A 15886-nucleotide genomic window follows, 5' to 3' on the forward strand; every position below is an offset into this window, starting at 1 on the left:
CAATTTGTTTAGAAGGGATTTCAGGGCTCCCTTGTTACCCGAGGATTCTCTTTCCGAAAGGAGTGGCCTCGTTCGCGGGGATGATTCCGGGTCGCTCTGGCGTTTGTGCCAGTCACGAGGCGTCGGAATGACCCGGGGGTTACTTCTCGGGCTGTGTCGCCCACCAGGAACCTGCACTGGCGAGCCTTCTGCGGCTATGTCCCTGTAGGACATTTTTACGGGCTGAGGCTTTTCTTCTTTTATATCTTCTGTTGTTTTTTCCTCATTTTCTTCTTTATTTTCTACATTTCTTATTTTCTCATGTCTTTCATTTTCACTATTTCTTTTTTCTATATATATTTCACTGGCTTCCTTTTCATTTTCTACGTTTCTTTCTGCTTTATTTTCCTTATTTCTTTCCATGTCATTTCTTGCATTTTCAATTTTTCTTGCTTTTTCATTTTCTGTGCTCTTTGTACACTTTCTATTAGTGATTGGGCTCTTTTCATTATTAACATTTCCATCATTAATAATTCTTTCTTCTTTTGCAGGTGTTCCTGATGACTGGTCCCTCGTTGCCGCTGGCTTCTTGCAGAGGAAGTCCGCCAGGTCTTTCGGCAGTGGCTCCACGAGCGTTGTAACACTATATAGTTTATATTTATAAACTCTTACATATGTGTTACCCGTCTCGTCTCTCACGAATTCTCTTTTTTCGAAGAATCTTTCGGCCTCCCGTAGGCCACCGAGGCCGAAGAGGTCCCCTTGGTTGTTCAAAGTCATGAAGTAGTCACTAAAAGATACCCATCAGTCGAAACCCACTGGGCCCCTGATCAAGCATATTTTGCTGTAATGAGCAAAATTAGATGAGCATGAACAGTACCTCAGGGGTTTAACCTTTTCTGTACAGAATTTTGAGTTGGTAATGTGTACATATTCTTTAACTGTTAACAATGCTTGGGTAACCCGGCAATTCTTCAAGGAGTTGGTTAAAGATGTTTTTGCACCCTCCCTCCAAGTAAAAGGGCATGCCTGAACAGTGTCTTTTAGTGATGGATAGTGCCCCTGCCCACCACCCTGCTTTAGTGGAAGAGTTATTAGCTTCGTTAGACTTTATTATGATTAAATTCCTACCCCCCAATACGACACCGATTCTTCAACCCATGGATCAACAGATTTCTAAATTCAAAAGACCGTACACACGAGCCCTTTTCTACAATTCTTTAGAAGTGACGAGTGACACCAACTTGACCCTTAGAACATTTTGGAAAGACCTTTTTACTATACCAAGTTGTGTGAATTTAATTGATTTGGCCAGGGGCCAAGTGTCGTATCGTACTCAGACAAGTGAATGGCGAAAACATTAGCTAGTGTGTGTCCCAGAAAGAGATTTTGAGGGGTTTCAGCCCGACGCAAATCCTGCTGTCGAAGACGATGTCACTTATCGATGATATTGTGTCTATGGGCATAAACATGGGCCTTCAAGTTGAAGCAGAAAACTTTCATAAACTCATTGAAGGCCACTCTGCAGAGCTCTGCACCGAAGAGTTGACGCACCAACAACAACAACAGGAACAGGTGGACGAAATATTATCTAGAGAGGAGGTAATGGAGAAGGCTTCGAGTGCTAAAATCAAAGAACTGTGTGCTAAATGGACTGAAATGCAGGCTTTCGTTGAAAAATACCACCCTAATACCGCATATATATATATATATATATATTCGTAAATAGCTGGAGTCCAGGAACCATTATTATGGGAGAAAGCATACGCATACGTCGAGTCCAGCGTATGCTTTCTCCCATAATATATATATATATATATATATATATATATGTATCTATATATATATATATATATATATATATATATATATATATATATATATATATATATATGTGCAGAAAACAAACACTGGGAAATAAGAAGCTGAGTCCGAACATTTTCGTCTATTTAAGACATTATCAAGGAATACACAGTTACAGAGACATAGGTGGATGTATATATAGAGCGCTAATGGATTATGTAGTGGTAAATAGGATTATGATAGGAAGAGTTAAGGATGTACATGTGCTAAGGGGAGAGGGTGGGGGAATATCAGATCATTTTTTGGTGGAAGGTAAGCTGAGAGTGGAGGATAGATGGAGAAAGAGGAAAGGGACAAAAGGTAGGGAGGTTCTTAGAGTGAACTCCTTGAATGAAAAGGAAAAGGAGAAGGAGTACGAAAAGAAGCTGAAGGAGGAGTGGGAGGGAGTAAAGGATGGAGCAGAGATGGGGATGGTTCAAGGAGGGAGTCTTAAAGTGTGCAAGGATGGTGTGTGGAACAAGAAGGACAGGGGGAAATAGAAGAAAGGGTAGTGAATGGTGGGATGAGGAAACAAAGAAGGTTGTAGAAGAGAAGAAGCGAGCATTCACAGATTGGTTACAAAAGAGGACGGGGGAGTCATATGAGACGTACAAAGAAAAGAAAAGAGAAGTAAAGCAAAAGGTAAAGGAGGCAAAGAGGAGAGCAGATGTGAAATGGGGTACGAGTATGACAGAAAATTTTGAAAGTAATAAAAAGATGTTTTGGAAAGAAATTAAGAGAGGAAGAGGAGGCGAATCAAGTAGGGAAGAAAAGGTAAAAGGTACAGATGGAGAGATGATAATGGAAGAGATGGCAGTAAGGGGAAGATGGGCAGAATATTTTAGGGAGTTGCTAAATGTGAAGGAGGATAGGGAAGGAAAGATAGCTGCAGTGGGAAATGCGAAGAAAATGAGAGTGAGGAGAATGGAGGAGAAATAAGGAAGGATGAGGTGAAGGCAGTTGTTAAGATGATGAAAGCAGGTAAGGCACCTGGTCTGGATGGATGCCATGCAGAATGTCTGAAAAAGGGAGGTTCAGTGATGGTGGACTGGTTGGTGAGGTTATTTAATGTTTGCTGGAGAGAGGGTAGAGTACCGGAGGACTGGAGAAGTGCCTGTATAGTTCCTCTTTACAAGGGAAAAGGGGACAAGTGTGAATGTAGTAGTTTCAGAGGGATTAGCCTGTTAAGTGTAGTAGGGAAGGCTTATGGGAGGATCTTAATTGAGAGGATTAAGAGAGGAACAGAAGGAGTAATTGGTGAGGAACAGTGTGGATTTAGGACAGGTAGAGGTTGTGTAGATCAGATCTTTGTGGTAAGACAGATATGTGAGAAAGCTATAGGAAAGGGGAAGGATGTTTTTTGGGCTTTTATGGATCTGGAAAAGGCTTACGATAGGGTAGACAGAAAGGCACTGTGGGAGGTTATGCAGATTTATGGGATAGGAGGAAAGCTTTTGGGAGCTGTCAAGAGTTTTTATGAGAGTAGTAGAGCTTGTGTCAGGATTAGAAATGGAGAGAGTGAGTGGTTTGAAGTAAAGGTGGGACTTCGTCAAGGATGCGTTATGTCGCCTGGCTGTTCAACTTATACATGGATGGGGTGGTGCGAGAGGTGAATGCTAGGGTAGTGGGTCAGGGATTGGAGATGGTTAAAGAAAATGGAGAAAAGTGGGAGGTGAGCCAGCTGTTGTTTGCGGACGACACTGCGCTTGTGGCAGGGTCAGAGGAGGGATTGAGGAAGCTGGTGGCAGAGTTTAGGAGAGTATGTGATAGAAGAAAGCTAAAGATAAATGTGGGTAAAAATAAGGTGATGAGATGTACAAGGGGTGAAAGTGGCAGTAGACTGGAAGTGAACATTAAGGGAGAGCGACTGGAGGAAGTGGATAGTTTTAGATACTTGGGTGCAAGTGTAGCAGGAAAAGGTGGAGTGAAGGTGGAGGTAGAATGTAGATTGAGAGAAGCGAGTAAATGCCTTGGTGGATTAAAGAGTGTAATGAGGAATAGACATTTGGGAATGGATGCGAAGAGGAGACTGTATGAAGGAGTGATTGTGCCAACAGCACTGTATGGGGCAGAAACGTGGAACATAAGAGAAGAAGAGAGAAGGAGTTTGAATGTGTTTGAGATGAGGTGTCTGAGAAGTATGGTGGGGGTTACTAGGCTGGATAGAGTGAGAAATGAGGAGGTGAGGAGGAGAACAGGGGTGAAAAAGGATTTGGGAGATAGGGTTGATGAAAGAATATTAGGATGGTTTGGACACATGGAAAGAATGAGTGAAGAAAGACTAGTAAAAGAGGTATGGAAGGCAGATGTGGAGGGAGTGAACATGAGGGGACGTCCTAGGATGAGATGGATGGATGGGGTGAAGGGGGCTTTGGGGAAGAGGGGAATGTCTGTTGAGGAAGGAAGGGAGAGGACGGAAGACAGAGGTGAGTGGAGAATGGTTGTATATGGATGATGTGATTGCATGAGGAGGAATGGGCGGGGGGGTGGGGTAGTATGTGTGAGTAAATTTTGACGCAGACCGAAGGGATTTCTCCCCATCCTCTCCTTATATGCAAGGGGGGACGGAGAGGGGGGGTCGCCGATTAAATGAAGCGGCCTTGCTGTGGATGTGCTGTGTCTTGCGACACTGCTTCTGACCCAGGGCGGTGGGCAGGGTGCAGGGATGACCCGTCATCCAGGAGGTGCTCAGATGAGAGGGAGGGTGGGAGGGGTGTGGAGTGTGTTTAGGGATGAGATGGGTGGGAGTGTTTTTGTGCCTTTCCCTTTTTGGCTACCTCCCTTGGAAGGGGGAAAAAGCCTTGGTATATGTATGTATATATATATATATATATATATATATATATATATATATATGTATATATATATATATATATATATATATATACATACATAAAGTAGTAGACAAGCTAGGAACATGGGAAGGACACACAAGATGCTTCATAATCTGGTTGAGACGTACGTTTACTTGGACGTTTGGTCACATGACGTTAAGTCACCCCGGCCTAGTAACACTTGTAGAATTTTCTACAATTTTATCAATAATAAAATCACCAAGTTTATATAATCCTAAACTTAAATTAATATTATGGTCAAAGGTTTGCTTAATGTGACTGGATTCGATAATGTTTCTATCTAATAAAGATCTACAAGAAATTATTACATTAGAATTATCCCAGTCAATAGGATGGTTGTGGTCTCTTACATGGATAAAAAGGCCACTGGAACTTTGCCCACTCCTTGCACTATATTTGTGCTGATTTATCCTAGTTTTTAAGTCTTTACCAGTTTGGCCGATATCAAGGACTACTATTACACAGGACGTGTACTAGCGGCCATTGCTTTCAAAGGATTACAAAGGCGTAGCATGCCGACAGGAGACCTTTTGATCCATATCTAGGTCGGATGCGAAAAAAAAAATCATATTAATAATAAAATAATAAATAAAAACTATGATAATGTAAATAACAAATAAAATACATAAATAAATGCATAGGTATAGTTAAATAATAAACAAACAGGTAAATAGTAAATAATAATGAATTGACATATAACTAATAATAAATGAAAATCGGACAGACAAATGATAACAACACAAAAACAAATAATATAAGATAAATTATAATCATTACAGCATCTTACTTAGGTATATATCTAAATGATTCTTAAAGCTTCGAACTGAACTACATTGCACTACCTGTGCAGGAAGTTTATTCCATTCATTAACTACACGGTTGGCAAAGTTGTTTCTACCTACTTCCAAATTGAATCTATTTCCGGACAGTTTGAGACCATTGTTTCTTGTCTGATTCTCATTCAATGTGAAAATTTTGTCACTTTTGATGTTGTCAATTCCCTTTAGAATTTTAAAGACCTGTATCAAGTCACCTCTGAGTCTACGCTCTTTTAGGGAAAACAGATTCATATGTTTTAGTCTATTTTCGTATGATTTATTTTTGATATTTGGAATCAGTTTTGTGGCTCGCCGTTGTACTTTTTCCAGTCTGTCAATGTCTTTAATGAGATTCGGTGACCATACAGAAACAGCATATTCCAAATGTGGACGAACTAACGATTTATATAGCTTGTTAATGAGTGATGGACTTTTGAAATCAAAAGATCGTTGTAACCTAACATTTTATATTGGACATATATATCAAAACTAGAAACCTAACATTGTATATAGGACAAATATATCAACTATTGACTTATTCAATGCAATATAAGTTAATATAAACTTTTACAGTGAAATAAGAAACTATTTTTAAGGCAGTGTTATGCTTTGAAATGCCAATTTTAACCGAACTTAACAGGTATTATAGTACGAGGTTAGTGGACACCAGGGTTGGCGATTTTTTTTTTTTTTTTTTAATATAAAAAAATATTTATTTATTTAAGTCAGATTTGGTTTAATGTTTCTTTTTCTTTTCTTTTTTCTTTTCTTTTTTTTTTTAGATTTTAAATATTGTGGGATTGCTATCTGATATGAGATCTGATTGCTAAAGGACATTTTTAGCATAGCAATATAAGGAGCAGTGTTATATTGACTAGCCACAAGTATAGAAGGAACGGTATAAGCCGTATGTGAGGATGGTATGCTTAGGTTCACTTGACTCCTCCAAGGGTTTTCTCATCTTGGTGATATTTAATGCATTGTCTGTCACAACACTTCCAATGTGACAACCAAAATCTCGTTCAACCTTCTTGATCGAATTTTGTAAAAGATGTAGAAGATATTCAGCAGTGTGAGTTTTCCTTGATGTGTTTATTGTGTCAACTAAATAAATCTGACCAGTAGATGTTGTTAGAGACATATTATGGGCTCATTATGGATGTTAGACCACCCATCAATTGAAAGACATACAGTTTCATTATTCAGGTCATCTGCACACTTTTTATATTCCTTTTCATACACAAGATCCAAGTACTTATCAGCAATATCTTTTCTGGATGGAGGAATATAACCTGGCCTCAGGCTCTGAACCATCTTGAGAAACTGAGGATGCTGAACAAGACGAAATGGTGAATTTGTAGCAAATATAATTCTTGCAACTTCTTTGTTGAGATTTTCCTTTTGAGAGGCTGAAGTTTTTACGATAAATCTGTCCAGAGATGTTGATGACTTTCTTTTAGATGAAAATTATTTAGCAGAAGTGGCGCCTGTGGAGTCTGATAGTGACCTTTTTAATGGTGGGGTCAGGCTTGCAGATAATTAAAGTGGAGCCGATGATGAAGGGATTGAAGCTGTTGATACAGATCCTGAAATGGAAACAGAAATTTTTATCATATTGCATAATTCATAAATGAATAAATAAATGAATGAATACAGTGTGATTTAGGCTACTTTTGAGTACAGTAGTTATCTTTTAGATAATGATCATATTCACACAAGCCACTAAATTATTTGGAAATAACAGGATATGAAATAGGTGGGCTTGGAATTCAGCCACACACAGGATTCAGTCCACTTTTAAATTCACTATAAATAATGGGTTAGTTGGGTTAGGTTAGGCTAAATCCCTCTGGGCTGAATCCCATGTGGGCTGAATTCCAATGGAACCAATGAAATATATTACACGATATTGAATGAGATGAATAACAATCATCTAGGCCCCAAAGTTGAGTGGATACAGTATATTATAGATATAGTCATTACCCAAATTTAGAAGTAATGAAGTTTAAGTATCATCTCTTTAGGCCTTCACATTTTTATTGCACATGCTCTCCATTGTTCACCAAATTTATATAGTTGCTTATGAAAAGGGAGAAATGCACACAATATAAGTAAAATTATTTACCTGGGTCATCAATTTCTTCTACTGTATGCTGTGGCTGACCTTGGCATTTATCTCTGTGAGATTTTAATCTTGACACAATGCCCTGTAGTTCCTGGCTGCAGTCTTTGCAATTAGCTCGGTACCCTTTGCCAGAAGTTGTTTGTAGTTTTTCAAAATAATTCCAGACAGGATGCTTTTTTCTGTCTGAAGGAACCACTCTGCCAGGTCCAGAAATCCTGGTTGATTCCAAAGCAGCAACTGACTCAGTGAGAAGCTGCTTACCCAGAACAAGTTTCAACAAGAATCTTGTTGAAACTTGTTGTGGGCTGCACAATGATATATACTAAATGTAGGCTTATACTATTCCTTGTATACTTGTGGCAAGTCTATATAACACTGCTCTTTATATTGCTGTGCTAAAAATGTTCTTTAGCAATCAGATCGCATATCAGATAGCAATCCCACAGTATTTAAAATTTAAAAAAAAATCAATTAAATCAAATAAATCTGATTTAAATTTAAAAAAAATTGCTTTTTTCCATTTTCTAAAAAGATAAGAAAAATCGCCAACCCTGGTATCCGCTAACCTCATACAATAATACCTGTTGAGTCCGGCTAAAATTGGCATTTCAAAGCATAACACTGCCTTAAAAATAGTTTCTTATTTCACTATAAAAGTTTATATTAACTTATACTGCATTGATTACATCAATAGTTGATATATTTGTCCTATATACAATGTTAGGTTTCTAGTTTTGATATATTTGTCCAATATAAAATGTTAGGTTACAAAGAAAGCAATGGCCTCAGCTAGCGGACCCAGGGATCTGAGTGCGCACGTCCTGTGTAATAGTAGTCCTTGGGCGATATAAAATTTGTTACATTTAAGGCATGGAATAGAGTAAACACAACCCTCATTTACTTCAGGTGAGTTTTTAATGAGCTTACTTTTTATAGTATTGTTATTTTTAACAAATCAGATTACATTGAAAAAATGGGAATATTATTGGGAGATTGTGAAACATATACAAAACTTACTAAAAACCCACTTGAATCTGTAAATAGTGAGTTTAATCGTTATGTTAAAAAGATTCTGGAAGGGCATGAACATCTGATAAAACATTTTTCTTCTTTGTCCCCTTCCTTGCCTTACATGTATGGATTGATTAAAACCCATAAACCTGGTTATCCAGTTAGACCCATCATCAGTTCCACAGGATCCATCATTTACAATTTATCCAAATGGCTTGTTACTATTTTGAGTCCTTTAGTGGGTACAATATCTTCTTCCCACGTCACAAATAATGTTGATTTCATTAATTATTTGAATAATCTAGAAATTTGTTATGGTTTTAAACTAGTTAGTTTTGATATAACTTCGCTCTTCACCCATGTTCCCGTAATTGACTTATTGGTATATCTTGAAGAAGAATTATTATCAAAACATGACTTGCCACTTCCAGCTAAAACCATAATTGTACTCATTAAGTTGTGTATTGTAAATTGTAAATTTGTTTTTAATGGTGAATTCTATGTACAAAAATTTGGTATGGCTATGGGAAACCCTCTGTTCCCAGTACTTAGTAACTTGTACATGGAATTCTTTGAGATGAAACTACTACCTAGGATTCTTCCCCAACAAGTTGTGTGGAAAAGATATGTTGATGATATTTTGTGTCTTTGGCCAGGCGTAACTTAAATTTATTCCTTGAAAAACTAAATGGTATGGTCCCTTCAATCAAATTCACTTTTGAAATAGAAATAGAGAATAAATTGCCATTTTTGGATATTTTATTTCATCGAAATGGTAGACAATTTTAATATGAAGTTTATAGAAAACCAACTAATTTCGCATCATATGTCCACATTTACTCGGCTCATTATCAGAAGACAAAACTTTCTGTCTTTAGTTCTATGTTTCTAAGAGCTTACAGGATATGTAGCCCCAAATTTTTGGATGATGAGCTGAGGAAGATATATAGCATAGCTTCTGAATTAAAATATCCAAAACACTTAGTAGCCACTTCTCATAAAATGCCTTACAAAACTTTCCATAACACCTCACATGAAAGAAAAGTATTTGACAAAAGAACCTTTTGGTTTTTCTTTACAGTGAGAAATTAGTTGGTCTGCCTAATATTCTCAAACAATTCAACATCAACTTAGTTTTCAAAAATAACAATACTATAAAATGTAAGCTCATTAAAAATTCACCTGAAGTAAATGAGGGCTCTGTCTACTCTATTCCATGCCTTAAATGTAACAAATTTTATATCGGCCAAACTGGTAAAGACTTAAAAACTAGGATAAATCAGCAGAAATATAGTGTAAGGAATGGGCAAAGTTCCAGTGGCCTTTTTATCCATGTAAGAGACCACAACCATCCTATTTAGTTCAGGAGATGATGCAGAGATTCTGCAGGATGATCTTAACAAATTGTTCACATGATCAGTGAAATGGCAAATGAACTTCAATATCTCTAAGTGTAGCGTGTTAAACATAGGGCTATATAACCCCAAAAATAGATACAGCTTAGATAACATGCTTTTAGAGATAACTGAGTGTGAGAGAGAATTGGGAGTTGTAGTAAGTCCGGACCTTAAAACCAGGAAACGGTGCATTAGCACCAGGAATAAAGCTAACAGAGCATTAGGTTTCATTGCTAGGATGGTAATGAATAGAAGTGCAGAGGTAATTGTTAAACTCTATCTAGCGATAGTTAAACCCATCCTTGACTATGCGGTACAGTTTTGGTCTCCGTTCTACAGAATGGACATCAATTCACTAGAATCAGTACAGAGAAGAATGACCAAAATGATACATGGACTCAGAAATTTGCCTTACGAAGAGAGGCTTAGGCACCTTAACTTACACTCTCTGGAAAGACACAAAGTGCAGGGTAATCTAATAGAGGTGTTCAAGTGGATCAAAGGCTTTAACAAGGGTGATGCAAACAAGGTCATCATATTAAAACAACAGGGCAGGACTTGCAGTAATGGTTATAAACTGGACAAATTTAGATTTAAGAAGGAAACAGGAAAGAATTGGTTTACTAATAGGGTGGTCGACAAATGGAATAAACCTAGTAACCGTGTAGTAAGCGCTGAAACTATCATTTGTTTCAAGAAATGATTAGACAATTTTATGGATGGGGATGACAGGTGGTGATGGATACTGAGCTGCCTAGTGTAGGCCTTATGGTCTCTTGCATTCTCTTTCAATTTTATGTTCTTCTGTAAGCCTGTCTGATAGTCTCGAGGCCAAATCATATCATGTATGAGAGCCTTAAGAGATTGCTCAGGTGGGTACATTAGCTGATATATTGTCTGTAGCATGTTAATAATTGAAGTTTTAACTCTCAAAATTGACCTTTTTTTAATATGTGTTGCATAGGAATGGTAAAACATGTTAGGTTTATGAAACTTAAAAACAATAGTGTGTGTTGTGTGTGTTAGTGAGAGTGAGAGAGAGAGAGAGAGAGAGAGAGAGAGAGAGAGAGAGAGAGAGAGAGAGAGAGAGAGAGAGAGAGAGAGAGAGAGAGAGAGAGAGAGACAGAAGGGGGAGAAAGAGAGAGGGGGAGGAGAGGGAAAGAAAGGGAAAGGGAGAGAGGGGAGAGAGATGGGAGATGGAGAGAGAATGGGGAGAGGGAGAAAGAGAAGTGGAACCAACAAATCCAATGCAGTAAAGCTTTCATAACCTGGAATTCAATGATGCAGCAAGTTTTCAAAATGTTCATTAAAAAGTAATTTTTCTAATGAATAAATAAAATGATCAATCATCAACTAGTCCATTAACCCAGGTCTCTCTTGCCGGAGATCTATAGCCCCAAAGTAACCATTACAGCAATTGCTATAATTTCATGCAACTCAGTAAGGCTCAAGTCACTATCATGTCAAATTATAGTGGGTTTACTGTACTTTGTATGCAACTGACAGATATTAGCCCAGAAGAGAAGTCACTCCTTTGACAAAAGAGCAACACTATACAGTAGTCTGTGTGCTCTAAAGAGTCCATTCAAGGTCTGGCATACATAGTGGTTACTACTAGCCATTGTGCCAAATCAACCTTAGTACATGCCTATCTCCCTTATTTCCCATCTATGTTCTATCTGTCATACTCTTACCCCATTTCACATCTGCTCTCCTCTTTGCCTCTTTTCTACAACCTTCTTTGCTTCCTCATCCCACCACTCACTACCCTTCCTTCTATTTCCTCCCATCCTCCTTATTCCACACACCATCTTTGCACACCTTGTGACTCCCTCCTTGAACCATCCCCATTCCTCCTCCACTCCTAGTTCTACTCTATCCTTCACTCCCTCCCACTCCTCTCTCAACTTCTTGTACTCTTTCTCCTTTAAGCAGTTCACTCTAAGCACCTCCCTACCTTTTGTCCTTTTCATCTTTCTCCAAGAAAAGAGAGAGGGAAAAGGGTGGAGGGGAGGGGAGTGTGATAGGGTTGGAATGGGTGGGAGTGGTTTTTATGCCTTTGTTTTTTGGCTACCTCCCTTATAAGGGGGAAAAAACCCTCTGGTATATGTGTGTATGATGTTCTATTTGAATTTTTTCTTATATAATAAAAGAAGCTGTATAATACAATGTGTATCACTTTTTGGGATTATAACAATGATTTGAATAACTTCTATACCACATGGCAACATACCCCCCCCTGTGTTGCCATGCTGAGGTGTCACATGTGAGGTAGCTGGGATGAGGTGACTAATCATTATTATATTCTTAAAAAGTTTTAAGCATTATACTATACAGCTTCCTTTACTATATACCAATAAAAAAGAATATCAAATAGCATATAGATGGGAAATAAGAAAGAGGCATGTACTAAGTTTAATTTGGCATGATGTATAACACACCATGAATGGACTCCTATTAGCATTTTTGCAAAGTAATTTCAGGATTAAAGATACCATGGAAACTGTACCATGCTGCAGGAATAACGATTCAAATCCCAAAGTTATTTATCATATATGACTGCTAAATTATTATATTGGCTTTATCACTACAGAAATTTGTTGGCCATCTCAGAATGATAACACAGTACTTCTGGTTAGTCATTCCCAGGTTCATGTGTATTTCTCTTTATGTACCTACTGGTGACTGACTTTCACTATTCTGATGGCTTATACTTGAAAAGTTTATCAGTCTTATCGGCCAATCTGGTGGCTGTTGCTAGTTACCTGGGTGTTGTGGGTCTCCCACAAGATATCCAAGATAACTGATTACTATTATCACGAGTGGTTAAAAGTTTGCATATGACCTTGCAGGTTAAGTTTGAGTAGATTAGTAAGCCTAGATCTATCTACTGCTGTGGTGGTAGGACAGAAAAGATTTGTGAGGATATTTGGTGTTAATTTATAAGAATTGATTGAATACTAGGGTCTTTCCATTTTACAGCATGCAGAATTTTAAGATTTGGTTAGGTCAGGTCAGGTCAGGTTAGGTTTGGTTTGGTTAGGTCAGGTTAGGTTAGATTTCAGATTTATATTCATTTATCTGTCTTAAGTTCTTGAAATCAACTATGTGCCATAAAATTATAAAGACCTGAATGTTGCCATTATTCTACAGTGTGTTCTTTATTACCCCTTACTAATATTGATGTTTTAATTACCTAAGGACATGGGGGGGGGGGAGGGGATGTAGTTACCCTGGCCATGAGTTAACCAAACTTAACTCTTCAAGGTGAAGGAGATATGGTTTCACTTGAATTTCTTTTCACATAACTGGGGGGAACTAGCTTCACTTTAATCCCTTACTAAGCAGACCAAAGTTATGTAAGAGAAAAGTTATAAAAGAAACAGGATACCATTTATAATCACATACTTTATTTCTCCGATGACAAAATGTAGCATCAATTTTGGATCATGCATGGACAACACATATCTCAAAAATTATCTTAACACTTGACAGAATAATTTTGAAAATATATTATGGAAAGAATGAGTGAAGAAATACTAGTAAAAGAGGTATGGAAGGCAGATGTGGGGGGAGTGAACATGAGAGGACGTCCTAGGATGAGGTGGATGGATGGGATGAAGGGGGCTTTGGGGAAGATGGGAATGTCTGTTGAGGAAGGACGGGAGAGGACAGAAGACAGGGGTGAATGGAGAATGGTTGCATATGGATGATGTTGTGATGCATGAGGTGGAATGGGCAGGGGGGTGGGGGGTGAGGTAGTGTGTGAGCAAATTTTGATGCAGCCCGAAGGGATTTCTCCCCATCTTCTCCTTTATGCATGGGGGGGACGGAGAGGGAGGGGTCGCCAATTTAATGAAGCGGCCTTGCTGTGGATGTGCTGTGTCTTGCGACACTGCTTCTGACCCAGGGCAGTGAACAAGGTGCAGGGATGACCCGTCATCCAGGAGGTGCTAAGATGAGAGGGAGGGTGGAGGGGTGTGGAGTGCATTCAGGGATGGAATGGGTGGGAATGATTTTATGCCTTTTCCTTTTTGGCTACCTCCCTTGTAAGGGGGAAAAAGCCTTGGTATATGTATGTATGTATTTACTACAAAGAATACTTTATACAACAGAAAAGTATTATACACAGGATATATGTAGGTATAGCAGCAGTAATACAAATTTGCATGGCTAGGAGTACAGCAGTGTTCTGAACATGCACAAATGAAATGTCATCACTTATGTCACTGCTGTATTCATAGCCAATCATAACTGCAAATAGGGCATTGTATCAACTGTGCCATATTCATTATTATGATTGGCAATTAACCTAACCTATCTCACCTACCTAACCAAACCTAACCAACCATACAGCTTACAACACTACTCTCGTTCATAGACTTGAACTGCATTTTGCAACTCATAAAGCAAAATAAATTGGGAATTAACTTCAACTTTCACTTGGAGTGGCTCATCAGCTTTAGCCATTTTTTTTTATTTCTAACGAGGTGTGCTGAGCCATGGAAGTGGAACTCGGTTCAATCATGTGCCGAGGTGTGCTGTACTCCTGGGCCTGGCCATGAAAATTTGGAGTATGGCTGCCATACCTTTAACCAGTTCAAAAATATTATAAGGTATCTCGCTAGCTGAGTGGGTTAGGGCATCATTACTTGCAGAGAAGGTTGAGGTGAGGGCAGTTCAAATCCTGCCACCGGCGAAGTTGAACCAAGGGTATAGTTTATTAAATTCCACACTACAAAGCCCTCTGCGAGGGCCACCATCCTAGCCTCCCAATAGGGGGGAGTGTGTGATGTTAATCCATATCATCATGTCTGAGCACAAGATTACAGTCACCATGTAGATCCTGTGACTAGCCACAGAGGGCTCTAGATCCTCACGAAATGCAGCCCCAAGCAAGAACACATATTAAAGCTAAATATGGGGGTCTAGGGCTAAAACCCTTGGTTATGGCACAAGGTTAGCAAATGCTTGACATTGCATAAATAGAACAGACATTATATATGTATTATGGCATTATGTAGGCACAATATCTGTTCTATAATACTATAATAAAATAGTGTCATTATTTGTACATATCTAACTGTTAAACTTTAATCAATATCTTACAATTTATCAATCTACGGAATTACACATTCAAAATGGTTAAACTATCAGTTCATTATCCTATATGAGTCAGTCTACTGGCTTTTGACTTTTTTTTTTCGTAGCTGTGGTGTCTGGTAATTATTGTTAGACCTATCTCCAATATTGCCAGCCGCCTTGATGTTGAGCGTAGTGAGATACTTGCATTATTTGGAACTTAATGTTTGTGTATGTGTGAACGAAAGAAAGAAAGAAAGAAAGAAAGAAAGAAAGAAAGAAAGAAAGAAAGAAAGAAAGAAAGAAAGAAAGAAAGAAAGAAAGAAAGAAAGAAAGAAAGAAAGAAAGAAAGAAAGAAAGAAAGAAGAAAGAAAGAAAGAAAGAAAGAAAGAAAGAAAGAAAATATATATATATATATATATATATATATATGTATATATATATATATATATATATATATATATATATATATAAATATATATATATATATATACGTACATAGAGATTAGTGAAACATTTGAGGTTTGCTTACTTTGAATGCAAATCGCAGATGAATTATTGCCTTCCATCTGGCGCAACTAATCATTGTGTCTCATCATAAAAAAGATTATTTTGCATACAAACTAAGGTTTAATGTTTGCATCTCCACACAATCTGGGGTAAAACTGGGAGAGCACCATCCAGATTTTTTTTTCCTAATTATCACATATTTCCACCTTTGCCATAATTTTCACTTGTCCAAATATTTACAAATACTTACACTATATACTACTTTTA

The 15886-nt window shown here is 38.0% G+C and overlaps 1 long non-coding RNA gene across 1 annotated transcript in view; it reads right to left on the bottom strand.

The window, feature by feature from the left end:
• LOC143029681 (uncharacterized) overlaps positions 1 to 15853 on the bottom strand; it is a 50193-nt gene extending 34340 nt beyond the window's left edge. The window contains exon 1 of the long non-coding RNA XR_012966863.1: positions 15642 to 15853. This is a non-coding gene — a long non-coding RNA (uncharacterized LOC143029681). The remainder of the gene's footprint in view (positions 1 to 15641) is intronic.
• Positions 15854 to 15886: the final 33 nt, after the last annotated feature.

Source organism: Oratosquilla oratoria, chromosome 11 (assembly GCF_046742065.1).
Source record: "Oratosquilla oratoria isolate Oo_2021 chromosome 11, ASM4674206v1, whole genome shotgun sequence".
Classification (NCBI taxonomy): domain Eukaryota; kingdom Metazoa; phylum Arthropoda; class Malacostraca; order Stomatopoda; family Squillidae; genus Oratosquilla; species Oratosquilla oratoria.